Below are 7,315 nucleotides of genomic sequence, written 5' to 3' on the forward strand. Positions count from 1 at the left end.
ACAGGGGTGCCCAAACTTTTTATAACTAATATCTGATTCGCTCACCAAAGCCTCTGCATTGTCCTTTATGTATCGCGTGACAGTGTGTACATTTTAAACTAAATTACAACATTTAAATTGAAATATTTAATTTCAGTCAACTTTATGTAGCTTACTGATTAAACTAACAAATAAACATTAAATTTGAAATGGCCATCTTTAAACCATCCCCATTATTCTCCCTCTCTTCTAAGATGGGGTGGTGGGCCAAATCAAAGGTTACTATGGGCTAACTTTGGCCCACAGGTCCTTGCTTGGGCATCTCTGGTTTAGGGCCTCCTATTGTGGCCAGTCTTTCTGTGTGTATTGGTGCATTATCATCCTGATACACGGCGCCGCTTTCTTGATGCAATGTTTGAACCACTGGGTGCACGTGGAATGCCATGATATTGCAGCCCAAACCGTCACAGGTCCATCTCTGTGCTTCACTGTGGGCATGCAACAGTCTGGGTGGTACACTTCTTTGGGGCTTCTCTACACTGTAACTCTCCCGGATGTGGGAAAGACAGTGAATGTGGACTCATCAGAAAACAATACGCGTTTCACGTTGTCAACAGCCCAAGATTTTTGCTGCTGGCACTAATGAAACCGATGTTTGGCATTGGCAGAAGTCACCAAAGGTGACAATAGCAGCCTGACCATGTATATTGACCCTGTAGAGTTCCTGATGAACAGTTTTGGTGGAAACAGGAGAGTTGAGGTGCACATTTAATTCTGCATCTCGTTTATACACTATATGAACAGCAGCTACGCTAATTATTCTCTTTATTCTCAATTTCCACCTGGGGATACTCATCCCGAGGCCCTCAGACCATGCAGAGTCACTGATTCGATCCAAGACGAGCAACGAGATGATCCCAAGGTTTCCATATCCTGGACCAGGCCGTATCCTGAGCAGCTACTGTGGTGGTCACTGGCTTGCATGGTTCGGGACCTGTAGAGCTGCACATCGATTGATTTGCTCTTCAGTGTTTCAACTCTCAGTAGTGATTATTAAACCACACTGAACTGAGCTGAACTGAACTTAAACACTGAAAACTGAACTGACTCAAATTAAATTTACTATGATCTTTCATGTGAAGCTGCTTTGACACAATCTACATTGTAAAAGCGCTATACAAATTAAGGTGAATTGAATTGAATTGAAGGTTTTGTGTTTTTTTGTACACAATCCAAACAACGTACACAAACAACGTCAAATGATGTTGATGATAGGTTGGTTTTTAGGTTTTGTAAAGCAACCAAAATTCAACATTGCGTCAACATCTTAAACCAACGTCATGTTGACGTCAAATACTGATATTTATTCATCAGATATGGCAACCAAAATCCAATGTCTGATAGACGTCATAGTGGTAACGTCCACACAACATCAAGCTGTAACATCATTAGACTTTGATATTTGGTTGATTTTAAGTTGAACATTGACGTTGGCATGATGTTTAGTTCTGATGTCAACCTGATTTTCATTTCCAAACAAAATGCTTCGTCACGTCATGTTGACGTCTTGTGCCTGCTGGGTATTTAAGGCCATTTTGTTCATCATACATAAATATCCGTCATCTTCTCATTAGTGACATGCATCTAAACAGTCTCTGGGTCATTGCGTGTAAAGATTTTAGACATCTGCGAGGACACTTTTAGTGCTTCTAGTGATTTCCCTTCTATGTGTGATTTGATTGGACAGGAATCACAGGACTGATTTTCCTAATTACCATAGACAAGAAAAAAAAAGTAGTGACTGCAGGTTGAAGGACTGAGTAAAAATGTACTCAAGGGAAAGTAAAAGTACACATTTTTAAAATGACTTAGTAAATTACAATTTCTGAGAAAAACTACTTAATTACAGTAATTTGAGTATTTGTAATTGATTACTTTACACCACTGTTGGGCTTTAATGAAAATGTTTTACAAAGTTAAAGTTCATATTTTAGTTAGTTTGATGCAAGTTGAGATGACTAGAAAAGTTAATTTGTTAAAAAAAGTCTGCATTGTCTGTGAGCACTATGTATCAGGCAGCTATGTAAACTTACTGAGGGCAGAAATTAGTTTAGCATTAAGCGCTGTTCATCAGTGATTTGATTCATGTCGTGGTCGGTGTGAAAGGACCTTAACTGCTATTGAACCAGGAATAATCCTTTGAGATCTGTCAAGCTCAAAACATCATGCTTCTCTGTTTGTGGACAGCACACCAGCTCGCTCCAGTGTCAATAAATAAACGCCGCCTCTTCATGTTTCTACGAGAGAAGCGAGTAGGTTACGTTACCTGTACAGATGTAGGATGTGTTTCACAGCCTCTGAAGGGAAAGCAGCTCAGCACTTTGCTTCCAGAAGAGCTGTGAAAGATACCGACGGCTCGGTTTTGCAATGTATGGATGTTTGTATTCAGAGTGTGTGCGCTCTTTCATTTTAAAGAGCGCTTGATTAGACAGAATCCTGAGGGGAAAGGATTAGAGGATTATGGTGTGTTTTCCCCAGAGACGATCGGCCACGCTAGACCGGGCGAACATCCGTCACAGCCAAATTAATACAGGGCTCAGATAACAGACACCAACACTTCTCATATCAGCGCCGAGGAGTGTGTCCTCTCCGTGAACCCGGCTTACTGTCACACATCTCATATGTGCACAAAGGCGATCATAAAGAGGTCTGAAATGGCTTAGAGTCGACCCTAGATTATGAAAACTGCCAAAAACCTTCTCAGTCTTTGTTGATGTGACACATTAACACGTCATGATATAAGCACACACACGCACGCACACACACACACACATAAACACAGGCATAAAGATGGCACCAGTTCTAAACTAGATGTTAATGTTGTAGTTTTCTTCTTCATTTTTAAGCTATAGGCTACCTTTTTAAAGGAGCCAGTAGGTAAACACCACTCAAGGTTATTTTAGTAATCAAAAACTTCAACTATTGGTCGAAAAACATTTGCAATAAGTGAACGAAAAACTAAACAAAACTAACAACAGTCACTGGAAAAATGAATATAAAAATAATAATATTCAGAATTAATAAGCACTCATTATGTGGCGGAAAATCTGACCTGTGGCTGTTTATAGAAGTAGGCCTACTGATTTTACAATCAAACGCGCATAACAATACGATTGTTACATACAAAAACAGCTTTTCCATAAAAAACAAAACGTGTTCTACCTTTTCTTTATTTGCCAAAAAACGTAATGCTGTAACTTAATTAGAATTTTAAGTTAACGTTTAATATTGCAGTTAGTAACTAATTAACTACATATACAGTATGCTTTTCTTAATTCTTCATTATTTTTAGTAATAATTAATAATAATAATTCCTTACATTTATATGGCGCTTTTCTGGACACTCAAAGCACTTTTCACATTTTTGGGGGGAATCTTTATCCACCACCAGTGTGCAGTATCCACCTGGATGATGCGACGGCAGCCATATTGCGCCAGATTGCTCTCCAACAATCAGTTGGTGTGTGGAGTGGAGACAGAAGGTGCATCCCAAATCGTATTGTTATGCAATATACGTCATTTTGTAGAATAGTGTGAATAGTGCGTTCCCACTGAAAAAAAAAAAAAAAAAAACGTATACTTTAATTATGATGCACTTATTCAACCGGTAAAATGAAGTGTGGAATGATGGACACTTCACACACTCCTTTGCCGCAGAGCTATCGGGCTCTCATGTTGGATTACATTATTTTTTTTGGATTGTGAAAGCAGTATTCTCCTACAAGAGTGATTTATAGCGCCTCTGGATGGTGAATGCGGTTATACTCATGGCAGGCATTATTTGGTACTTGGTCATTTATGTTACTGATTTGGCAAACGTCATCTGGGAAAGGGTTTGAATTTTCACTTAGTAAAAACACCCATTAGTGTTCTATTTTGGATGACACTACTTACATATACTATGCTGATGAGTGTGCAAGTGCATAAGTACGTAGTGTATAGTGTGCCATATGGGACACAGCTATAGCGATTAAGGATGGTTAGGAGGCCAGTGGGCAAATTTGGCCAGGGTTAAACCCCTACTTTTTTTTTGAAGGACATTCCGAGATTTTTAATGACCACAGAGAGTCGGGACCTCACGTCTCATGTGAATGACGGTGCTCACTGAGCAGTATCGAGTCCTCATCAATAAACTGAGGCATTAGGACCCACACGGACCACAGGTTGAGCGCCCCCTGCAGGTCTCACTAACGCAACTTCCGGCAGCAACCTAGCTTTACCATGTGGTTTTCCATTCAGGTACTGACGACCAGGCGCAGCCCTGCTTAGCTTCAGTGGGCGACCATGTAAGAGTTACAGAGAGCTATTACCGGTATTACTTTGATTCATTGCATTTTTATGGTTTTGGATTTAGGCTGTGTGTGTTCAACAATTTATTTATATGACTGGGTTTTGCTCAAGAGGTAATGCAAGCTGTGCAAACTCTAAACTTTGCTTTGGTCAACATGAAATGTGTTCTGTTAATTCTGCTAAACTAGAATGACTAAAACTGAAACTATATATACCTGTCTGTCTGTCTGTCTGTCTGTCTATCTGTCCGTCTATCTATCTATCTATCTATCTATCTATCTATCTGTCTATCTGTCTATCTATCTATCTATCTATCTATCTATCTATCTATCTATCTATCTATCTATCTATCTATCTATCTATCTAATTTATTTAAATGTTCACACCATATAAAAAGTAAAACTATCAAAAAAAAATCAATTAACATTAACATACTTAAAAGAACTAACACTAAGCTGAAATGTAGAGCAAATTGAAAAATGATATAGAAATAACCTTGAAGATCACCTTATAAAGACACAAGCTCAAAAGCTGGTGTTGTGTTTGGCTGTGAAGTATGAGGAAACGCATTGCTAAGGAACATCTAATTTTACAAATTTAACTTGTGAAATTTTTTTTCAGCCTTTCCTAACTTGTAATGCTTGTGGTGAAGAAAATGGCTTCATCTAACAGTTTTCTAGCAGCTGAGAATGACGAAGGGGACTGAGTCAAGGCTTAAGGTGAGTTTTGTGGTTTCCATGTCAGCGCTTTGCCACTTATGGGTGAGAAAAAATGTATGTAGAAAGTTTATGACCTTCAAAGGTGCTAGATTTACTGTGAAAAAAAGCATCACACTTTTTGTTTCTACGATATTGGCAGCATTGAGGATTGTCAGGGTGAGAAAATCTTTGGCCAATTTATTTGGTACACTATGTTAAAATCTTTAACCCAAATAACTTATAACCGAACACATGGCAGTAACTCAGCTGTCCCCCACAGACAGAGCCAAATGATTTTGCCAGAAATATGTATCCATTTTTTTTCTGTTTGTCTTATTATTTTAGTTTGCATGATGAGAAATGTGGGCGGTGCAGTGGTTAGCACTGTTGCCTCATAGCAAGAAGGTCGCTGGTTTGAGCCTCGGCTGTTCTCCCCATGTTGGCGTGGGTTTACTCCGGGTGCTCTAGTTTCCCCCACAGTCCAAAGACATGTGCTATATAGCTGAATTGGGTAAGCTAAATTGGCCATAGTGTATGTGTGTGAATGAGTGTGTATGAGTTGTAGCTGGAAGGGCATCCGCTGCAAAAAACATGTGCTGGATAAGTTGGGAGTTCATTCTGCTCCGACGCCCCTTATTAATAAAGGGATTAAGCTAAAAGAAAATGAATGAGGATGAGAAATGTACAATATAAAAGTACGCTCAATTATTTTAAAGGTTTTTTATTCTGTGAGTGTCAAAATATTTCATGTGTAGACTTTTGTTATCTTGCGTTTTTTACAGAGATGTACTAAATAAAAAGCATAAAACCTTCTTTTGTTACCACATTAATAAGAGTGGAGGAAACTAACTTTGACATTTCCTAAATTTATCAAGACATTCAATTCAGAAAAATAGGCTGCAAAATATTCCTAATTTGGTGAGATATTTTATTTTAATTTGTATACATTCCAGTCATGTTTGTGTTGGGATAATAAAAAGTAAGTTGCAATAAGTTATGGCAACTAAAAAATGTTCACTAGAAAAAATAAGTTGAGACAATAGTTAATTGTGAAAACTAGCGAAGTTGAAAATATAAAGTTTTGAGTTGAGTGAACTGGAAAAATGTTCTTGAGATAGCTTTAACTTTAAAAAATGTTAGACAATCTAAAAAAATTAAGTTGAATACAAATTTTATTTAATTTGAGAGGAGTTAAAATAAAAAGAAAATTTTATTTAAGGGAGGTTCAAAATGTAGATTTAACTAGGATAAAATCAGGTTTTGGGAACTACGAAATGAAGTTGTTTTGATTAAGTTGCAAGGTGGAAACTAATACAAATGCCAGTTGTGAGAGTTAGGAAAATTAAGTTGAGAAATAGATCAAATAAGTTTAAATAAAACCTAGAAAATAAGTTTAAAAATCTATTAAGAAAATGGAAACAAACATTTGAGAAAAATTACATTTAGAGAACAAGTTTTTTAGATGTAATGAAAAAGTTGAATAGGCTGAAAACAACTATGGCGTATATAACAGAAAAAAACTGAGCTTGTGTTGATGTTTGCTGGTAGCAGATTTCCTACATTAACGTATAATGTACTGGCACAAAATTACCAGTAAATGATTTTGTAAAATATATATAAACATTTTTGAAGTGTTGTAATCTTTGTTTTCTTATGAATTGTACTCTCAAGCAATCAAACAACAATTAATTCATTCATTCATTTTTAACTGTACTGCTTATGTATTGACAGATTTTTATTTATTTATTTTACAGTGTAGGTATACTTGTCACCAGCATGCCTCAGCCTACATGAGTATTGTTGACCCTGTCCATCCCTCTACTGCCCATCAGGATAATGCACATGCCACAAAGCTTAAACAATGTCAGTCTTGTATCTTTAACATAACATTGCAGTTGAATGGCCTCCACATTCACTAGATCTCCATCCAATAGAGCACCTTTCCACAAATAATTAAGGCAGTTTTTAAGGCAAAGGAGCACAGTGAGGTGTACATAATAAAGTGGCCGATGTCTGTATTATTGTAAATTGTCCTCTGGTGCCATCTGCCAGTAACAAAGCAGAGGTAAACGTCTTAACCGAAGGGCCTCAACCGCACAGCCAAGAGTCCGTTTAAAAAGCATGTAGAGGATACAGTGTTGCACAAGATCACCCTAGCTTAGAGTTTGTTCCTGTCTGCTGATGTTTTTGTTTTATGGTTCTGGTATGAAAATGCTGATCTGAAATGGCCACCTCGTCCTCCTTCCCCCATCTGAACATGAGAAGTGTCACCTTTCTGTGTTTCAAAG

Source organism: Danio aesculapii, chromosome 17 (assembly GCF_903798145.1).
Source record: "Danio aesculapii chromosome 17, fDanAes4.1, whole genome shotgun sequence".
Classification (NCBI taxonomy): Eukaryota; Metazoa; Chordata; class Actinopteri; order Cypriniformes; family Danionidae; genus Danio; species Danio aesculapii.